The 23,890-nt window shown below is 28.9% G+C and overlaps 3 non-coding genes across 3 annotated transcripts; all 3 read right to left on the reverse strand.

Moving 5' to 3' along the window:
- Positions 1 to 13,565: 13,565 nt before the first annotated feature.
- Positions 13,566 to 13,647, reverse strand: TRNAS-GCU. Its single transcript has one exon. It is a non-coding gene; the product is annotated as a tRNA-Ser (tRNA).
- Positions 13,648 to 13,785: 138 nt separating this feature from the next.
- TRNAS-GCU lies at positions 13,786 to 13,867 on the reverse strand. Its single transcript has one exon. It is a non-coding gene; the product is annotated as a tRNA-Ser (tRNA).
- Positions 13,868 to 13,943: 76 nt separating this feature from the next.
- On the reverse strand, positions 13,944 to 14,025 carry TRNAS-GCU. The gene has a single exon. It is a non-coding gene; the product is annotated as a tRNA-Ser (tRNA).
- Positions 14,026 to 23,890: the final 9,865 nt, after the last annotated feature.

Here is a 23,890-nt window from a genome sequence, read left to right on the forward strand (position 1 = left end):
TTACATTACTATAAAACACAATCAAGTGCTGAAGTTTTTTGTACACAAAAATGAACCTATTTATAGTGATGTTGAAGTGAAAGGTAAGGGACCTTATAATAAAAATTAATGATAGACATATATTATATTCTTATTCGATTTAGACCATTGTCACTCCTCCAAAAGAAAGAGCACTTTGGGCACTAAATTAATAATCTTTTAGAGATTTGGTCAGCCCACACTTTTGGACCCAAAACCAAGCAAGATTCTGAATGAAGAATAAAAACAAGAGAAAAAGGGAAAGAAGAGAGAGTGGGACGGGTGAGGGCAGAGGGTGCTTCATGTCTGGTATATAATTAAATTATAAGGCTATGGTTAACATTAACCCTAAAAAGATGACAGAGATTTAATCTTGTTATTAGTAGGGTACTTGACCTACCGACGATATTTCTATCAATGATATGATATTATCTATTTCGAGCACACACTCTTACGATTTTTCTTTTGGTTGTACCAAAAAAAATATCATATACCACCCGTGGAGATAGTTGTTCTTCCCTTATAATCTCATTATGATTATTTCTTATATGGTCCATGTGAGGCTTTGATTGTATTTTTAACTATCTACCCATCAAACAAAGGAGCATTATCGAGCCTCCCCTAAAAAATAGTCATCTCCCCAAAGTTACACTTGAGCGCACTACATGTTTGAAGGCTCAACCATGGACGGAATCTACAATGATTTCATTCGTGACTTGCCATTTTTTTCCGACTCCTAAGGATTTAAATATGACTGTCAAAATCTACTGTGATAGCAATTTGTTTAGAAATCGACAAATAAATAAACAAACAAAATGAAAATAGTAGAGAAAGTGATCTAGAGATTTATGTGATTTAAAACCGTGTAATTATGTTCAAGGGTATAAAGATAAAATTTTATTAAAGAAAAAAAATTGAGTACAAATTCAGAGGCGTGAGTTGAGCTAGATAGTTTATTCAATACACTTCTCTCAACGCCTATGAAAAAATCGTAAGTAACTAAATAGTATAAATATGAATATCAATTAGGTTTTGAGGATGTTATCCCTTAGAGTTTCCATTCAAGACCCATGTGCTTTTGGAAGTGTCAAATAATAGATTCAAGGTCGTCCTAATAATTTATTTAGCTATACAAAGTAAATATGTTTGATTTATAGATGTTGAAGTGTTGTGATATGATTAAATTTATCATTAACACATCAACTTAAAATTTTGGATTAATCAATAAGTCATTTAACATAGTACTAGAGCAATCATATGTTCCAATCAAGTAATGTCATTCTTTCTCAATTAATATTGATTTTCATTTGTTTGATCTTTTACAAATTTGCAAAGCCTATATGTGAGAGTAAGTGTGAAGAGTTGATATAATAAAATTTATCTTAATTTTATAAGCTTAAGTTTTTGGGATAATCAATCATTTAGAAAAAGAAATTTTTAGGGTATTTATATATTTGTTGTAACTGAATAACAAAAAAATAATAATTAAACTCTTAAGAGTTATTTTTTTCAAAAGTTATAATATTACTTATTACCTTTTATTTAGATTTCCTAAACATTTTACTAAACATAAGAGTTGGGATGAGAATTGAAACATTTTACAAAACACAAGTTGGAATGAGAATTGAAACATTTTACTCAACACAAGTTGAAATGAGAATTGAAACATTTTACTCAACACAAGTTGAAATGAGAATTGAAACATATTTTACCAACACAAGTTGAAATGAGAATTGAAACATTTTACTCAACACAAGTTGGAATGAGAAAAACATTTTACTCAACACAAGTTGGAATGAGAATTGAAACTCAAACACATGTTGGGTACCATTCTAGATTATGATCATATCTATTTTTAGGTTCTAAGTTTTATGCTAAATTTTATTGAATTTCTACTCTGATGTAGCTTTGATAGAATAGGGTTTGCTTTTCCTCTATTTTTCTATTTTTAGTAATTTAACATGTTATTTTTAAATGTCAGCAAACTCTACCAAACTATTTGTATAAATATATCAAAATATTACTAATATATGCTAATAAACATTGATAGAATATTATTATCTATCACTCATATATATGATAGACACGGTATAAAAACGTGGTTAATAACTATAAAATTTTGTTATATAATTTATAAATATTTTCAATAATTTTACTATTTAAAACAAATTTTCTTTAAATTTTGTGTTTTCATTTTGATTAATCTTTATTTTGATGCTGTCCTTTCAATTTTCAATCAGCCAAATACACCCCACATTCCCAAAAAGGGTAATGGAAAAAAGGTAGATATTCATATTCCACCAAAATGGGAATGTAATTCTAGAAAAGTCGAAAGATTTGGCAAGTCATGGGCTGTGGTTGTATGCATTCAAAAATTTTCTGCTATTGTTTCTTTCTTTTTCATTTCAATCGCTTCATCTCTTCCATTCATAGCTTTCTTTTTCTTTTATCGATCTATTTACTGTCCATAACTTTTTTCCCTCTCCTTTGTCTTTTTTGTTTATTTCAAATGTACAGTCCTAAACTGACTTAAATTATTTAGAAATCTTGAATACATAATGTATTGTACTATTACCCTATATATACAAAAGGAAAGGAGAAAGATAGGACTCAAATAGTTAAAATACAAGCATTTACGTATACCTTTCCATTTGTATGTTTAGTATATTAGACCTTTTAAGCTCTAAACAATAACTTCAAGTTAGTTTGGATGAAAGTAGACATATGTGTACATGACTATTTGAGGGTAAGTTTATCTCGTTTGTTTAAGAAAGAATTGTTAGAATGTACTGATCAAAGTCTCACATCTTATTGATAACATGAAGATACATGGTAAAAGATGTACATCTAGATATACATATGTTATATATATATGTGTATGTTTGTACACATGCACACATACATATATAGATATGTATGTATTATATACATATAATTTATGTTTCGAATAATAAAAGTGGGTCTAGGTTAAGTGTACACCAGCAAATATATATAACTAATATTCGAAAAGACGATTGATGGTTCTAATTTGTTCAAGAAAAATATTGTTGAAGATGTGACTAAACTTTGATGTAGTCAATTCCTTTGGCACGTAGAGGATGGAATACAAGGGCTTATTTATATAAAACAAAAAGTGAATTATAAAATATCATATTATGAAAATGGGTAGAGATGGAGTTGTTAATACAAACACATTTAGGTCAATATTTCCTATTTACCTTATATTAATTTTTTAAAAAACGAAAAAAAGAAAAAGAATAGTTATGTTAGTTTTTCTAATAATAAATAAAAGGTGTGAATCACTAGAAATTGTAATAAGTTTTTTATAATATTAGTAAATTGAAGAATGAAAGATGAGTAAGTATACCAGATCAATTCTAACCAACCAAGTAACTCAACTAGTCAAAAAGTGTTGTTTGCTCTGTAGCATGGTGTTTGAGTATCTAAATTATCTCATATATTATAAGCTTGCAAGTCCATCAGACCTAAATTTACTGTCAATAGTTTGAGACATATAATTTGGAAATATCAATTTAGTACTTGAACTTTTATAAAGTATATCAATTTAAACTATAAACTTGCATAACTATTTGTTGTATTAATTGAAATTCTTAATATATCTTATTTAAATACAACTATGAAAGTTAAGAGTTTAAATTGACACATTTAATCAATAATACAATTAGTTTGAGATTTAAATTGAAATGCAATTTAAATTGATATAATTACACTATTTTAGAATTTAAATTGGTATAATCTCGAATTGAAAGGTATATAAGAAAAAACATGGTGGGTTGGTATGGAATGTTGATGATTAATAGTAGCAAGTTGAATATAAATAGACAAACATGAGATTTTGGACACAAACCAAGAAATCTTCTTTTTCCTTCTCATTGAAAATTACCTAAAAGAATTGCCAACCTAATGGAAAAATAACAATACTCTTTATAAATTAAAAAAAAAAATTGCTACCATAAAGATAATAATAATAACAAAAAAGTAATTTTCAAAATTTTAGCTTTTACACATGTTTTGTTGAACTAAAAATCATGAGAGAGAGAGAGGGGGGGAGACAAATATTTCCTTAATTAGAAGCCTTAAGAAAAAAAAATATTACCATTTTAAGGAAAGATTTGGAATGAAAAAGGTTGATATATGCTCCTAAATATATAAAAAGATGCTGAATTAAAGTAAGGGTATTTTATGGTTAAAATATTAATATAATTACCTTTTTATTAGTGTACCTTTAATTGCCATTAGAGATTTTAAGCTATTTGCAATCAATCTATTTGTTTTCCAATTAAGTTTTAAGCTATTTGACTAGATTGATTGCAAATTGTTTGAGGTAAGAGCCCTCTCATATTTAGCATAATTATTAGGTGAGAGTATAGAAAATATATTTTTACTTAAAATAGTTTGAAATTATAATGAAAGAAACTTGTTTAAAAAAAATTAATCTCCAACTCATCGACTCTGTGAAATAGAAACTTCGATAAATTATAATGACTATACTCAAATACAAAATTAAAAGTATATGAACTAAATCATTATAAACTCACCGGAGTAAAAATCAAATAAATATAATATTACAATTACATAAATAGTTGAAGGTGTTTGGTGCCATTGCATTTCTTTTAAGCATAGTTTTTCCATTTTTTGGAAAGAGAAATTTGGAACTACTTTTTGTTTTTTCAAATAATAAGAATAATGATAAAGGGACAAAATCAGGTTTATTTTAATAGATTTTAATTAAATTATTATGCTCTCTTGATATTTTCTAAGCTTTTATATATTATACTCATATACTCCCCTATTATTAAATTATTTTTTACTTTACTTTTGACTTGTATCATAAAAATAGAGAATAATGTTAAAGCAATTGTTGGAATAGAGAATTTATTACACACTAGAGAGTGTAGGGAATGTTTAGTAGGTTGAACCACAAAAGAATATGCTTTTTCATAGACCATTTTTTTTTTAATGTATACATAGTTTATTAACATTAAACATGATTGGTTGTTTGACTAATCCAGAGATTATCTGTGTCAAAATTTGATTTGTGAAGCCTTATAATATAGATATAATAAGCATTAAGATGGTCAAGGTTAGATTATTGTATTAACCTTTTTATCCTAATTTTTCCTTTAATTTCAATAATTTTAGTACTTCTTTCTTTTCTTTTTTTAACTTTATAAAAGTTTTTATTCTCATGTCACAACTATCAACCACTAGTGAAGTCCAAGACAATCTCTAAATAGCACCAACTTTTCTACCCATCACTCTTTTTACTTCTATATATCAAAAATAATATTTCAAAACTCATATACTTTAATTAACTATTTAGGTGATTTGTCCGTTCATTAACCTTAAACAAAATATAAAATTAAGAGGTTAGTTACAAAAATAGCAAAAAAATAAAAATTATGATAATATATCTCATCTCACTATATTTTTTAAACTGTAAAAGTAGCAAATTTAAAAGTCGATAACCCTCTAATAGTCCTCCGATAATCGTTTGATAGCCCTAATTACTTGTTATATTTATCATATTCGCAATATGAAGAAAAAAAAGTGACATGACAATTTTTTTCTAAATGTTTTTGTCATATGATATAATTTTTCTAAAATTAACACGATTTGAGTTATATCTTTTAGATGTAAAGGTTTTTTTTTTTAATCTTTGAACTAAGAATTTAGTTTTTGAAAATGTCTTTTCGACTCTTTGTTCCTTTTTTTTTATTATAGGAGATGGTCACCCTTGGTTATATGAAGGTAGACTCTATCTCTTTAAATAGTTTAGTTTGATGACTACTTTAAATGTGAATAGTCCCCTTGTAGGTAGGTGTGCAATTTCCTCTATCTATGTGGGATTTGGTCGATCTCTTTGCTCTTATATTTTTAGGGAGCTTGTTCAATTTTTGGAGTTAGTATAGTTTATATTGCTTGAGGTAGAGAGGAAGGATCATGTAACCTGGCTCTCTAGTCATTCTGAAATATTTTAAATTACTAGTGCTTATTTGTGCCCTTACGTCTTAGTCATATTTCTGGTTTTTGGTATGACCTCCTTCCAATATACACTTTTATTGTCTGACGTACTATTAGCTTGTAATCTGACACAGAAGTTTCATTGTATTGTCCTATGGTATCGTATGGAAGTGGTTGTAGTATCATTTTTGTTATAACTTTCAAAAGATTGTATGACATTTATATTCATGGAGCTTTCCTAAACATGACCTTCCCAAGTGGCTACCTGGCTAGATTTTACATGTCATCAAATGTTTTTCTTTTTATTTGTTCAAAGTTGCTCTAGACTTCTACTAAGGGATTAACGTGAGCTGATCCTTAATTCACTTAAACCCATATTTCCCTTGAGTTGTGTGAGTTTTTCCACGTAGTGGTTTACTTTGTTTTTGTCATTGTTCGTCTATATCTTCTTATTGTATTTTGATTGTCTTATCTTAGGTGATAAAGCTTCTACTCATTAATTGTTGCAATGCAAAAAGAAAATAATTATTTTATCAATAAAGAACCGTTGAAAAGGTAAAGCAAAGAACTCCTTTTTGGTAGAGGGGTTGCTTTTATTTTATTTTATTTTTTTTCTTGTAGATTTCCTATTGTTTATGTGACACAACATTATTGCATAAATGATATTTCTGCAGTTGGGCTCCTCTATCAAGCAAAAATCTACTTATTATTCATGACACAGTTTATCTTGATGATTATCATATATATAGGGTTTACCATTAGAAAAAAAAAAAAAAACTTTTTACGTTCGTTTAGATGCATTACATTTCAAATACAGTCTAATAAAACTATCTTATATGATAATTTCATTTTTTAAAAATTATTTTCCTTAATTTAATTTTTGTGTAGTAGAGAAGTAGGGAGATCTTTCCGACACCACACTATATACGTCGAAATATCCTTTTCCGACAATTTTAGGTATGCCAATGCTTGATGCGTCGAGAGACCTCAATTTCCTTGTAGTGAGTAAAACCCACCGAAAAGAAATCTCAACTATATTATCAAAATACTCACAAAAACACAGTGGATTGATCCTCCAAAATATTCAGAACTAGAAAAACACAAAGATCTTAGCTTCCCATAGTGGTGAAAAAGATAGAAACTTGCATCTTTTTTTTTTATTACAAAGATAAGATGAAAGAAAACCTAAAACCTAATGACGTGGATGGATAAAAGAGATTAGAAAAATGAAGAAAACAAATGGGTACGTCTTACGCCTAAAACGACCACCCAGATCAACAGATATGACCTAAATTACTAAAGCTATACGAATTTATACCCGCACAATGGGGCTGTGGCACTCGACAGCGCCCAACACCACGGCTCTATCACAAAAAAACTATATTTATGTATACTCTTTGAGTGGAAGTTTCATAATTGTTTTTTTCCTACATACTTTGGGTTAGGGCTCTAAATTGGTCCATTTTAGTTTCATTTTCTTTGTAATGCTTGATTCTACCTCTTTCATGTTTGAAGCCTATAAAATAATCAAATAAATACATAAATAATATGAACAAATAAATTAAGTGGAGATAGATAATAGATTTTTACGCTACCAAATAGGATATGAAAACCATTACAAATTAATATACTTAATTATTATAATTAATGTTCATTCATAGTGGATGAATAAGTAGGAGAGTAGACATAATCTAGTTAGTAGTTAATAAATTTTTATGCGTATATATTGATTGAACACTAGTCTTGACACGATACTCATAATTGTTTTGATTCTTTCATCCATTAGCTTTTAAAATATATTTTATCTTCCTTTCTTCAACTTTGCAAAAAATATATATTTGTATGTTATGATACTATTAATTATTGGGTGATAAGTTGACACTTTAAGACTTGTTTATTCTCTCTCAAATACATTTTAAGACTGTTTAACAAATTTATATGTATAGGGGTTGTTCATGAGAAAGGAATAGGACGAAGACGAAAACTGTTTTGTGTTTTCCAAACCCTTTTTCAATTGTCATATTTGTAAAAAAAGAAAAATTAATTAAATTTTGCATGCATTGTATTTATTGTATTTTTTTTCTCCAAATCTTAAGTTCAACTAAATAGTTTTTTCAAAACTTTCTATGTTTAAATTAGCACTTCCAACGCAATTTTGATTTAAATAAAAAATATTATAAAATTGCTTAATGATAACATTAGTATTCCACTGGGCAAAATAATCTCACCATCTCTGAAAAAAAAGTTAAAAATTGAAATATTACAACACAATATTCACAAGTTAAATTAAGTACCAAAAGAATTCGTAGATGTCTCTCCCTACTCCCTTATCATTGTAGTTAAAGTTTTCTCATCTTATCGAAGGCGGGTCTCTAAAAGACCACAAATCCGTGGTTAAAAGAAAAAATAATCTCTACACATATATTATATTCACTTAGTAAAAAGAAAATCTACATGAACGTTCTACATACCCGAAATTATTTATTTCGTCTTGAATTCTTATATGTTAAGTGATTAGCTAAAATAAAGATAACTACCAACCCTACGTGAAGTTGAGATTTCAAATTTTTTAGTCAATAATATATAATATGTTTATTCTTTTGAAAGTTTTTGAAAGTTTGAGAAAAAGAACCTATCAACATCTTTTTTGAAAGAAAAAAAAAGGAAAAAATATAGGATGAGATTTTCTAATTATATGAATCATAATCCAAATAGATATGATAGCTAAAAGTTCAAAATAAAAAATTCAAAACATGTAATATTTCTAATTTCTAATGATAGAGACCATAAATTCAAATTACAGGCAATCGATCAAAATAAAATCTAAATTTAATTAAATAAACAAGTCAAATTAAATCATCAAAGGAGTGTAAGTACATTAATTAACCTTTCTAATTATAGAGACCATAGAGACCATAAACTAAAACAAATATAAAAGGTGAAAGATATCAAAATAAAATATAGATTTAATTAACCTCATGGATACCACTACTAAGCTGTCTAAGCTCTCCCATGGTGCTCTTAGGTCCTCTCCTAAGTTGCTCTCAGTTTCTCTTGAGCCTATATCATGAGTCACGTGGGAGCTGTTCAAACTCTTCCTAGCTCATGTTTATTTCTGTTGAGTTTTTTTTAGACTACGAGCTTCTCTTGAACTCACCTTATGAGTCCAGCGGGCTCTCACTGAACTCGTTTAGGCTCATTTCATAGGTCCATCAAGCTCGTATTAGATTCACTTAAGCTTACCTCATGTGATCACTAAACTCTAATTAAGCTCCCATATGCTCTCTCATAGGTTCTCTTTAGTACCCGACAACTTTTTCTAATTACAAAGACCATAAACTAAAATAAACTTACATTTTATTTTGTTTGAATCAAAAGTTTAAATCTTTTTACTCTATTTGATCTCGAGAATTTACCTTATTATTATGGGTCGGATGAGATAACTCAAACCAACGCCGTCTTAAATAAGAAAAGACACGAAGTATTTGACGTTTAAAAGCTATTTTAAAATAAATATGACAATGATATAAAAGGTTTAGGATGACTTTCTTAATTACATATAGAAATCAGTAAATATATATTCTGACCTTATTCATAATCAGCACAATGAATGGGAATTAATTCTGTGTATCCATTTTGCAATTTTATTTGACATTCTTTTCTAAGTGTCTACATAACGAATAAGAGAACAATAAAAAATCCTTTCAGAAAAAAAAAAGGACAATAAAAATTAAAGAGGAAAAAGGAAAATGATAGGGACATATATACATAAATATTAGTTTAATCCAATAAGAATTTTATTCTATTCTTAAAAAAAAAATGTGAATCAAATTCCAACAAATATATTTATTCAGCCTTTTTTTTCTCAATAGAATTAGTAATTTTTTTTAATATTTGTATCCTTAATTAATTGTACATTATGATTGTTCTTGATTTTTCCTATGTTATGTACCATCAACCCTTTTATATTAATTAATTATGAGATTCTTTCCATTATATTCTTTTGCTTTCAAAAGGAGTGAGAGAAAAAACGAAAACTAACAAATCTTTCCATAAAAAAAAATCTTTTGATCACATCCTTTTGAAACAATCTTTACAAGTTGAGACGATCAGGTGTACTATTTGAAATGTATAACATCAAAATTAAAGCAAAAGATTGCAATGCAAGTTCTTTTTTCATGCATTCATGCTGGTGTTTTGTGCTCTCCTTTAGTTATTTATGCATGATATCGTTAGTTACACGACCATTGTTCAATAGATAAAACATATTTTATTTTCTTCAAAGTTAACAATGATTAGATTCTTAGTTTCATTACTAAGCTCTAAAACGACAAAGTGAGTTTAGTTCTATAATAATGAGATCGAAGGTTTCAACTTTCACTCCAACAATTTTTGTAATCCTCGGATCTTGAAGCTGAAGGTTCAAGACCTTTTCCTAACAAATTTGTTATATATTCCTAACTTCAATAATAGTATTTAGCACTACAACAAAAGTGAGCTACCATGGCACATTTCTACAAGCAAATGGATAGGAGAGAAGAAGAAATTTGGGGATAAAACAACATAAATTTTCAGATTTTCGCTAATTTATGACATTTTTAACGGTCATAAAACATAATGATTAATTAGGGGATGCAATTGACAAATTGGAAGAGCAAATTAATTCCCTTGATTCAGTTAATAGCAACCAAAGAATGACTCTCAAAGTTGATCTCAACCATATCTGTCTCAAGGAAGCTCAATTTTGGGCTCAGCGAGCAAAGAAGTTATGGACCAAGGATAGGGATGAAAACACAACCTTCTTTCACAAAGTGTGCACAGCAAATTAAAGCAAAGAAGAAACTAATTTATCTCAGAGATCATAGACGACAATGGCACCTCATATAACTCTAATGTGATCATAGCAGAGAGCTTTATTAGCCAGTACTTCAAAAATTTATTCAACAGGAGCAACAAAGACAATCATTTTATTGAAAATCTGAAGTGGTGTCCAATTGCAAATTCCTACCATCCTTCTCTGTGTGCACCATTTCATGAAGCGGAAATCAAAAAGTAATATTCTCATTCGAAAACAGCAAAGCTCCTAGCCCATATAGATTTCCTATCCAATTCTACAAAAGATTCTGACAGCCCAAAAGACTGACATCCTTGAAGTGCTTAGGGACTTCTACAGCAAAGGCATCATAAACAAAAATGTGAACAACATACCCATTGGGTTGATTGTCATTGTTAAATTGGCCCAATAAAACTCTTATATTAGATAGTTTAACAATACATGATTATTGTTCATCAAATAATTCGATAAATATAATCATATATTGCATGCTTATAAAATATTTGACTAATTCACTTTCCAGGTCAGTTTCAGGTAGGGATGTTCCATTACCGTCAACTTAAGTACCCCAGCCTAGACAAATGTTCCTTACAAATATTTTATAAGTTTTATCTTTTATTGATATCATTTTAATACTATTGAAACAATAAAAAATTAATCCTATTTATTATCTAATTAGAAATATTGTCCATTAAAGTCTATGTGAATTAATTTTAAACCATTTAAAACTAATTGTAACGTTATATATTAGCATGCAACTCTTTATCATATATTTTAATTCTAAATTCATAAACTTAGAACACTTATAAGAAAATGAAACAATTAAAACCTATAAATATGCATTTATAATGTCATTTAATAAAAATAATAATTATATTCATTAAGTAATGACATGCTCAATGCATTTCCATTTTCATCACACAATATAACAATTATATTAATGCCATGAAAATAAAAACATCCATCAATCAAACTATATAATACAACAATTTAAAATATAGTATGATGCATGAAATTATTAATGATACATGCTATCGTATAATATAACAATTATATTAAATATGATGCATGAACATACTTAGAAAATCATGCAACTAAAATATAACACTTATATATATTTAAGAATGATGCATGACAACCATAATCCTAAGGTGAGATTTTAAACTATATGACATACATTATACATATAAAAGAAAAAGGAAGACTACAAGTTTTGGAACTTGAACCCACCAACCTCCTACATCGATTGAGGATGATACAGCCACTGCACCAAAAATGCATAGATGGTATCCTAAAAGCGCGCATAGATGGTATCCTAAAAGCGCGCATAGACAATATACTTGCTTTGATTTTTTTAACAAACGCTGCTTCAATTGCAACTCTGTACAGAATACGGATCTGGAAAAAAATTCTTCGAAAAATGCATCTTCACAACCACGTCTTACAAACTCGATTGCAAAATAGAAATGTCTAAAACACCAGGCCCTAACATCAATTAAATTAATGAAAAAAATGCAATCTAAGGTACCAAAATTGAAAACATCTATTTTGCAAACTCATATACATAATGTAGAGGGAAGAAAAATATTGACATTTTTTTAGAATTTTGTTTCAAAAAATTGAAAAACAATTGCAAAACCTAGCTCTGATACTAATTGTAGAAAAATATCAATATGGATTCGATTCATCTTAGAATTATAGATCATATGAGAAGATCTAAACCATTGGTTATATTATATATGATATAATATAAAGTTAATATTATATAAGATATAATATAGTTTAAATTTATATTAATATAATTTTAAATAAAAGAATAACTCTCAAGGGAGTTATTCTACGTGATGGAGAGGGAGAAAGTTATTTTCATAACTTCCCCTTCATCTCTCTTCAATCTCTTCTCTATGCTTTTTTTTTTACGATCTACTTGTTCCAAATAGAAATAACAAGGAAGATTTCGTGGTGTTCTTTGGGAGGTTCAAAAATTATGAGAGATTCTATACAAAGGTTAGTTTTATTTTCTTCTTTTCCTCCATAGAAGCACGCTTAAATGTTTTGTCTGAATTTATTTTGCACGACGTTCACACGCTTCTATACTATGAAAATTTCATTTGTAGCACTTTAGAACAATTATAACGACGTTCACACGCTTCTATACTATGAAAATTTCATTTGTAGCACTTTAGAACAATTATAACAACTACAAAGCAAGTCATATTCGTAGGTGTCCAACCAAGATAAGGTATCCATCTAAAAGCATTGGATGTTAGTTTAGTGAACCATTGGATGTTAGTTTAGTGAACCATTGGATGTTAGTTTAGTGGTTTTTGGAAGATCGTGTAACTCCAACATGTATAAGTTTAGTGGTTTTTGGAAGATCGTGTATCCATCTAAAACCATTGGATGTTAGTTTAGTGAACCATTGGATGTTAGTTTAGTGGTTTTTGGAAGATCGTGTAACTCCAACATGTATAAGAGGTTAAATGAGGGTTAAATGATCGTGTAGAAATCTAAATGATCATGTAGGAAGTTTAAAGAGGTATTTATAAAAGATGTGTATTAGTGAGATTCAAACTCTTGTGGGAAAAGACCATGTACTTAGAAGGCACACGCCTTAACCACTCAGCGAAAGCGACATGTTTTAAAAAGATTAAATTTTATACGTAGATGTACTTGAGACTAAGATTAAAAAAGAATAGTCTAAAATACAACTATAGACTAAAAATATCGTCGCCTGAGAGATTCGAACTCTCGCGGGGAAACCCCATGTACTTAGCAGGCACACGCCTTAACCACTCGGCCAAAGCGACATGCTTAAAAAGAATAAAACTTTATACATAGATGTACTTGGGACTATAATTAAAAAAGAATAGTCTAAAATACAACGTCGCCTAAGAGATTCGAACTCTCGCGGGGAAACCCTAGTCTAAAATACAACTAATATACAACGTCGCCTAAGAGATTCGAACTCTCGCGGGGAAACCCCATGTACTTAGCAGGCACACGCCTTAACCACTCGGCCAAAGCGACAAGTTCACATAACTATAGTTGGGACTATGGTTATAAAAAAAAAATAGTCTAAAAATAAAACTATAGACTAAAATATCGTCGCCTGAGAGATTCGAACTCTCGCGGGGAAACCCCATGTACTTAGCAGGCACACGCCTTAACCACTCGGCCAAAGCGACATGTTTATTAAAGATAATTTTTGTACGTACATGTACAGTATGTACATGTAAGTGTGTACAAAGACAAACCTACATGTGTACATACATACATAATGGTGATTCATAATCTAATTTTTGGATGATTTTGGACTACAATTAAAAAACAATTGTCTAAAATGCAACTAGACTAAATTTAAAGATGAAAAAGAATTAATACAAATTTTAAAACACATGTCATAACCACTCGGCCAAACTGACATGTTTAATAAAATTAATTATTTAAATATTTAACCTAATTAAGACTCTATTGAATTATTATAAAATTTGAAAGAAAGCTACTGTAAATGACAAAACTGTTGAAATATTTACGAGAACATCACTTGGATCATCAAACTTAGATTCAAGAGATGATTGCATTAACACGTTGGACATTCTAGCGTTTCACCTCTATTTCTTCTTTTTGTGCAATTATAATAAGGAGCTTTAACTAAGAAGGCCTAAAATAGTATACCATTTTACAAGATGGACCATAATTTTCCATATTTTTCACAAATGTCATTAGCAGACTATATATATTACATACTAACTATTCATGTTGAATGTGTCTGATATAGACAAAGAAAGTGGAAAAATTACAGAATTAGTGAAGAGTGATTGAAAAAACTACTAGAGTTAATGTACGTATAGTATAAATGATTTTTGACATAATATATGATATATACCATGATAAGATCTATATGAATAAACAGGCTCGAGAAAGAGATATATTTGTTTATCAGCAGGTTGTGAGAAGAAGCATAAGAAGAGGAACTCTACCTTCAAAGATAATGAAGTCTCTGTTCTAAACGAAACTTGGATCTGCACGTCTAAGAAGGAAAATGAAGAGTTAAATAGTGAATCGTTTGGGATATGCATATTTGAAATAAAAGTCTGAAACAACATAATAAAAGTATAATAATAAGAAGGAAAAACTAGTCCAATAAGAAAAGTTTGCATCTCTTTTGGTTATGGCCAACACGTCTACATCGATCACATTTAACGCGTCTCTTGAACATTTTACATTAGTGGTCATGACATTATATCTACTACGTGATGAGTACGCACGAGACCACCTAGAAAAATCAATTGATTGTACTCCTCACGTATACCAGGGGCCTCAAATTTCAACAAATGCATCTTGTGTTTAAAGTTTACAAGATTATAAGTATTTCCATATGCATGAAAAACGTTATCAACTAGTCTTCTATACTATACATATGTTCCTAAGTACATGAACTAGACATATGCAATGTAGAACGTTAGAAAATACTACCTCTATGGCTTTGCATATACTTTTATGTTTGTTAGATACTATAACAATGCCATTCCTTTCACCTATTATTCTCTTCAATTGATTGCAAAACCACGTCCAAAAGTAATAATTTTCATAATGGACCACACAAAAATTTAGTGAAAATATCTTATCATTGGCATTAGATGTTGATGCAGATAAAAAAGCACCTCGTACTTATTCTTGAGACCTGTTCCATCAATAGAAATGATTGAACAACAATGTTGCCACTCGAAAATAGAAGCAGATAATGTCATAAAGAAGTATAGAAATCTACCTTCGACATCAACTTTGTATCCAATAGCAAACTTTATGAACATGAAAAATATGTATATTAATAAAACAATAAATGTAAGGAAAATATTATTTCTTATATAAGAATGTATATTAAATATATGTTTGGGTTGTTGAATTCCAACATGTAAGCAAACTTTGGTAACACATCTTGTAGGACTCCTCTCGAGATCCTCTAACTTCATCCAATGAATCCTTACATGCATGTCATGCTTTTTGGTAACTAATGCTTAACTCATGCTCAGAACGAATGTAGTGTCATATCTTTAGGAGTGGAACTCTGAACCAATTAAACTTATTTTGTTTTTTAAGAAGTCCTTGATAGCAGAAAATGTAGCATGTCTGTGATCTGTTAAATGAACATCTACAGAACATGTATGTTCATAATCGAACCTAGTATGAACCTATATTGTCCTATCCTCATGAAAACAACAAGAAGCACGTAGTGACCATAAACAATCTTCAAATATGCACTGCAAAATCAAAACTTCATTGTTTGATTTAACTGTAACGTATTGAAAGTTGTCTCTAATATCAATGGCTCTCAATGACTGTTTCAATAAAGATTTCGCATATCATGTATTTTAAGTTCAAAGGTGGAATATCTAAAAGATATAAGTTCTTAAAAGACATAGGTTCATTGACTAAAATTTTGGAAACACTGTAACTAATGTAGTTGTCAGAATCATTGAAAAAATCATCGAAATATACAACAATTTTGGTCATACCTGACAAGAAACAATAGAACTATATATGCCACTAAATACGTGTTATTGTATATATATACAAATGTATATTCTGGTAACATCATCTGTGTATGCAGTGATAAATAATGAAACTTCAACTTCAAGTTATGTATTACTGAAAATATCTTATTCAGTGGTATATAATATAATATACCACTCACAGCACATTTAAGAAATAAAATACGAAGTATATAAACGGATTGAAAGATATGATAAACGAAAAAAGTGATCAAAGAAAAATGAAACAATTGACGCCACCTAACAATATGTTTGTAAAAATTTGAAATCAAGTTGATTATGAAATTGAACAGATAATTTGTAGGAATAATTAAATATACTATTATTATATTAGCTTAGAATTTATATCATGTTAAAAATATATATACATTAAATGATGTTCTAATAATAAATGTGGAAGTTATCAATTATATAATAAATTTAATGAAAACATAATTAAGAAAATGTTTTGTTTATATTTTTAAAAAATAAATTATATAAAAAATTGATGTAAAGGTTAAGATGGTCTTTAAAAAACATGAAATCTGAAATTTCAAGACATTAGTGAAATTTCATATCTAAATCTTGTATGATTTTATTGAGGTTGGGGCTTTTGAAAGGCCAGAGTATGGAAAAGCCCATTAACTTTAAAATGAAGCCCAAAATGGGGTCCAATAGTCTAGTCAGTCCAACACTACTTTTCCAACGGGGTGAAAATAAGTACACATGTGAAAAAAAATTAATAACAAACATCTAATCTCCGAGTTGATAATACAATACATTTAGGTTCCCACATTTTATGTCACATTCTTTATAATAATTAAAAGGAAAAATAAAATAAAATGTTTGAATGATTAATTCCACAATTATCGCTCTTTTTATTAATTTCAATACTCTATTTTAGGTTTATTGTGTCACGTGCGCACATGTGTCCAACGTGATTAACCAATCCATTATATTTATATTTTATTTTACACAATTTTTCTATTTTTTCTCCAAATATTCCTATTTATTTAACAAATTAATGCTTACTTGATTTTCACCTATTTAATTGGCCTTTTTCTTTTTGAGAAAAATTAATCACCCACGCACCCATCATTTTTAAAACGTATCCTACTCACTCATATGCATTATATAACTTGTTTTAACATAGAGTGAGTACAAGCTAAGCATGTTTTATTGAATTTTATGTCTTAAATTTCGTAGATAGTTCTGTTTTCAATCAAACGTTATTATTATAATCAAATCCAATAAACTAACATTCTAAATTGTCTTACGAGTCTTAAATTTTATTTGGAGACATCCATGATATTTAAGATACCACTTAAAAAGTCTACAGTAAAAGAATAGAATTTGGTCATCTAAGTCTTATGTAATGAGTTTGTATTTGACACAAACGCAATGATCCAACGTATTCATGCATATGACATACGAGTAGGGGTATCTCATGTAATTAGTTTGCACAAGGCTTGACTGTCAAATAGCAACCACTAAATGTAACTTAGTCTATTTCAATAAGATAACATAGACAACTTTGTCTTAATCTTAATCGTAATTAGTGTATACCCTAAGGTGTAGTTTTTTACCAGAGCTAAGATTCATTATTTTCTTAATCTACTTAAATTTAATTATCTCCCAGTGATTTTATATAATTATTTTGATTTATAGTAGATGGTAGGTTTAAAAGTAAAAGCAGTTTTATTTGAGTGTATATAATATAGGTTTGGAATTTTGTTAAATGTGTAGCTATATGTAATGTATGAAAGTCTCCAACGACCCCGGAATAGTATATGGGGCATTTATGTAATATAATGTTAACCGTCACTTCCATTTTCTATTCTTTTCCTATCCCTCACGCCCCCAACCCAGCGATTGGTTCAACCCCCCCCATCCCCACTTTCACCATTTCCAATAACCTTCCTTCACTTTTACCCTATAATCGTAATATTATTTACAAGTATTCTTCTTCTTTAGTTTATTTCTTAAATTCTCTTATTTACTATAACCTTCCTTAGTATTAGGATTACATGTTAGGTTGGTTGAACTACACCTATTTTTTACGTGAACCAAAATATTTAAAAATATAGTAGAAATAAGATATTATAAATATGATTAGATGTAAATTAATTCTGATATGTTTGGGACTAAGAGGAACAAGAGAATATAAAAAGAGGAATGCATGAGTTTATATATAATTCATGAAGAGTTATTATAAGGTGGTTCAAATAATCAAATAAATAGTTTGGGGAGACATGTAGGCCTCCCTTCTCTTAATGCCTTGGTGCAACTTTTGTTCTATCTTCTCATTCATAAAGATCGCTTGTGGAATATCAATTTTACAAAGCTGAAAAGAAAAGTTGTTTTCCATTAAGGAAAAAGAGGGGTTCTTATTACCGAGTTGGTTACACACAGAATTTTTTTTTTCATTTGTTCCATTAGTTGTCACCTCAAACCAACCTTTTATGGTATTAACTAATTTTTTTTTTATCAAGATGGAGCTTAGTTTAGTAATAATTTACTACTTGAACTTGAATTCAGGCAAAGAAAAGTAATATAATAATACTTGAGTGTAACTATAACTCATTTTTATGCATTAATTTTATTAATTTACAAAGGTAAAAAATATATATGAAAAATACAATTTTATCATTAGGGTATTTGGTTCAATCATACCACTTTCTTATTAAGTGGTTTGATCATAGAAACTTCAAAATGAAATGTGTAGTTAGCTTGAAACAATGAGTGTATGAACTATGAAGATAAAACAAGTTAAAAGAATTATGTTGGTTTGTGAAGACAATATCTTTATTCTTGAAAACAAAATTAAAATAAGTAAGATAATATCGTGAAGTCGAAAAAGAATATTAAAAGATTGTAAAGTGTGGAATCTAAATTTTGAATTCAAATTGTAGAAGGAAGCCTTAAATTTAGAATTCTTATCCAAATTATTGTAGAAGGAAGCATTAAATAGATAGTGGTGGTGGACTAAGTATTTTTTTCTAATCTAAATTTAATTATATTAACTAATTAGAAAAACAAAGAAATGGTGTAATTCACACAAATGGAGGATTGGTTGATGACTAGATTTGTTTTCACTTGCCTTTGGTCTATTTTCTTGGCTAACAAACCAAACAATATTATTAAAATCTCTTGTTCATTTTTTTCTTTTAAATTTTGTAGAGAAAAAGGGTCTAATGGAAAGAAATTCTTTTTTTATTTTTATATTCAAACCATTCGTGTTTGAACTATTATATTTGTTTTATTGGATTAAATAAACACAAATCCTCTTTTATTTTTAAAAAAGTATGTTGTAAGTAAGTTTTAAAAAAAGTAACCTATAATCAACCAACATACTATACAAAAATAAATGATAATAGCATCTAAAATGTATACTAGCTAGGCAGATGTGTGTATATATATTCATGCATGACCAAATATATAATTTTTTTAAATTTTGTACAATTTAAACTAGAGTAAAATAAGGGTTTATAAGTTTAATTTTAAAAAATAAAAATAAGAAGAGATATACTTAAATTTGGGATTTAATGTTTTATATTAAAAGAATTTGGCCATTGAATAATATTATCTTAAATAATATATTTGACCAATAATAATGAACTTTAACTTTCAAAATTAAAATTTCAATCTTAGTCTAATTGATTCCTTTAAAAGAAATACCAACTTTGGATTTTGCTATTGTTTCTACTTAATATCTACACAACTATATATACTTGTCTCAACTTACCCTATGTGGTTCCAACATATGTCTTAATTATGTGTTTATACATATAGCAACTATTACCGATTTCTTTTTTTTTTTTTTAAATAAATCACTTGTTAAATTACAACAACAAAGTAAAAAAAAAAAAGATAATTTATGTAAATGTAACAAAACCCAAACATATTTACAACCCGTATAACAAAAAACAAAAGTATGTGAAGTCAGTAAAATATTTTCATAATTTCCAGATTTGTCATCATTACAAAGAATCAAAAGAATCCTGACGTGGAAAACGGTGTCGAGGTAGAAATATGATATTGTCCAATTCCGACGCAATGTTTATTGCCTCGGTTTTGGAGCTGTTTCCCAACGTTGTGGAAAATGCATGTCGGGGAACAAGGAAACTATTATTTAATTGGTCCATGTGTTCTCCGACGTGTATGAGAGGAACGTCGAGAAAAGTGGAAACAATTATTCAATTGGTCCACTTTCCTCGACATGCAAGAGACACACATCGGGGAACGTGGGAACACTTATTTAATACGTTTACTTTCACCGACAAGTGATAGAGAAAGGTCGAGAAAAATTGAAACAATTATTTAGTGTTTCCACTTTTCCTCGACATGTGTCAGAGACACGTCGGGGAAGTGTAACACAATTATTAAATATGTCAACTTTCTCCAATGTGTGGCAGAGGCACATCAAAATTAGGTCCCTTTTTGGCCGATGCCGCGTTGACCATGTTGGGGAAAATCATCTAATAAATTTGAAACGTCATTTTTTTTCGACGCCATAAGTGGATCATCGAGGAAGGGTTCAAGGTTCCCTAGCATTTTCATGTACAACGTCGAGGAAGGCAAGTTTTATCGATGTTTTCGAGAACGTTGGTAATTGTCTACTTTATTTGTTGTGTTCGTGAACACAGAACAGAACAGTTAGAAAGAAAAGAAAGAGAGCTGAGAGAGAGGGAGAGAGTCTTTCGCCGTTCGCTTCCGTCGTTGCTGCAATTCACTCTGTCGCCCAACGTCCTCCATTGTCGTCAACCACCACTGCCACACTTTCAATCAAGGTTGTTTTTTTTTTTTTTTTTTTTTTGTTTTGAAATTAGAAAATTGAATGTATATGATATAATGTATGTTTTTAGGATTTAGATTCAAATGTATGTTAAGTATTTTTAGATTTTAGTATTAAATACGAATTGGTTTTAGGATTTTGGATTTAAGATTATGTTAGAGTATTTTGGAATATTATTGAACTTATTATTCTTAAGATTTGTGGGGTTATATTGAATTTAGGGTGTATGTTTATTGAATTGGTTTTAGGATTTAGGATTTAAGATTGATGTTGAGTATTTTAGAATATTAATAAATATGTGATTGTTGAGATTTGTAGGGTTATATTGAATTTAGGGTGATTTTTTATTGAATTTGCGTTTGGGGGATAGGGTGTTTATTGAAATTGAGTTTATGACCACCAACCACAGACGGAGGTTAGCGAACTAAAGGTCAGCCTTAAAAATGCTAACTGCTTGATTGAAGCACAATGATTAAGGTAGTAGGAGCAAAACCGACAAATAGCAGACCACACACGACAAATGGAGGAGATGAAGAAGATGATCGGAGGAGATGAGTCGGGAATAGAGAGGACCGTGAACACTTGGGGTACGTCCTTTTCAACATTTAATTTGTTTAATTTTGCATTTGTGGTATTCTAACTGTACTCTTATGTCATTTGTAGGTTTGACATTTTTTATTTGGCGTCTGTGGCTAGTAATAGAAGATAGGTGTACGTTTTTTTTTTAAAAAAAAATTTCAATTAATTGTTTTATAAACATATTAAATATGTAGTTTTTTGTATTCAACATATTTTGCGTATCTTGTTTTATTATAAATTGAAGTATTTTAGTTTTCATAATTTAATGCAAATTTTTTTTATTGTCTTGTGATGTGAACATTCGGGATATACGTTTTTCTCGACGTTTTCAATTGACGTCAAAAAAAGCTTTTACCGACGTCCCATCGAAAAATGTCCTTCCCTGATGTGCTGACAACACGTCGGGGATACGTGATGCCACCATTGGCACATTGAAGAAAGTTACCTTGACGTGCTTTTCCTAACGTTCGTGCTAACGTCGAATTAAAATACTTTGGTCGACGCATTTGCTGTGTTTTTTGACGTGATTATGCGCTGAAAAAAGCCAATATTTTTGTAGTGCCTTGAATATTGCGGATGATTCATCACTTCTCTTTCTTCATTTTCCTTATTTGTGATTTCTTCTCTTCCAGATTTTTCTTCTTCTCTCTTATGGATTTTCTTTCTTTTATTTTTAAACGATTTATTCTTCAAATTAAATCTCATATTTCTTCTTCATCATTTTTAGTAAGGTTCTTTTAAGCTATTTTATGGTTGTTTCAATATTCTTCTTCATCTTCCTTATATTCGAGAATATCAATATCGTTTAAATATCATTTTAAATGATAAACATGATCGTTTACCATGATCAACACGACCGTTATGTTTGAAGTTTTTAATGATCATTTACATTGGATTTTATGATCGCTTATCATAATCAACACGTTCTTTTTTCATGATTAACACGATCATTTCAATCTTTTGTCATGGTCAACACTATCGTTTAAATTTGAAGCCTTTTTCTTCGCTTCTCTTGTTCTCGACATTTCGATATTGACAAAAACGACATCTTTGCTTGAAAAGCTTGAAAATTGTTAAGCCCGCAAGAATTTCTTCTCGATATTGATAATGAGTTATACTGTGAAAGGCGTGATGCTCTCAAACTTTTGAACTTTTGGATTTGGTTGATTTTGGTATTCAAACTATTAAAAAAATGTGTATTATAGTTAGAGGGTTATATAAAGTATTTTGGTCATTAGGTTTATTTTTATTTTGAATAGCGTCATTGGGGATTGCCTACTTAGTTTTAAACTTTTATTTAATTTATATAATTAATTACTTACTTGATTACCCCTTCAATACAAAATCAACGGCTAATAGTTTATTATATATGATAAGAAGTTTCTTCTTGAGTGGGAATAAAATAGTTGTAATGTCTAACCCCAAAGGTTCCAAGACTTTTAAACCCTAACAACGTTTGAACTTAGATGCCAATACTTTGAATTTTTCCAAATACAATTTCTAAATTTAAAGCTCAATTGGATATTTAATTTCCAATTTAATAAAAAACGACTTGCACCCACTAATTTTATTTTCTTCCCATAATTCAACCTTTACAAACAAACACACCAAATTCTCAAATCAAATTCAAAGTAATCAACCCTCATAAAATCCAAATCAATCTTTAAATGTGTCCTACCCTTCAACTTTGGAACCAGTTCAATCATCAATCTATCTCTTACTAAGAAAGTAACGTCAATTATTATTGAATTAAATTTAATTTGACAAAAAAATAATAGTCAAAGAATCCATATAATTTAAATATATAACGTTCAATCTTAGAATTCAAAATATGTATTCTAGAAGCGGATTTATTAAGACGTGTCCCTCACATTATCGATTTTTGTATTTAAATATTCATTTTAAAGTGTTAGATTACAATATTATATTAAATTTTGGTTCTTGATTGTGTCCCACTACAGAACCTCGAGACTATGATTTCTTAAAAGAAAGATAATTTGATTTTTTCCTAAATTTCAATGATTTTCTAAAAGGAAGATAATTTGACTTTTCTTCTTACATTTGAAATATTTTCTAAAATGAACATAATTTGATTTTTTCCTAAATTTCACTCGTTTCCTAAAAGAAAAATAATTGATTTCCTAA

This window comes from Cucumis sativus, chromosome 2 (genome assembly GCF_000004075.3).
Source record: "Cucumis sativus cultivar 9930 chromosome 2, Cucumber_9930_V3, whole genome shotgun sequence".
Classification (NCBI taxonomy): domain Eukaryota; kingdom Viridiplantae; phylum Streptophyta; class Magnoliopsida; order Cucurbitales; family Cucurbitaceae; genus Cucumis; species Cucumis sativus.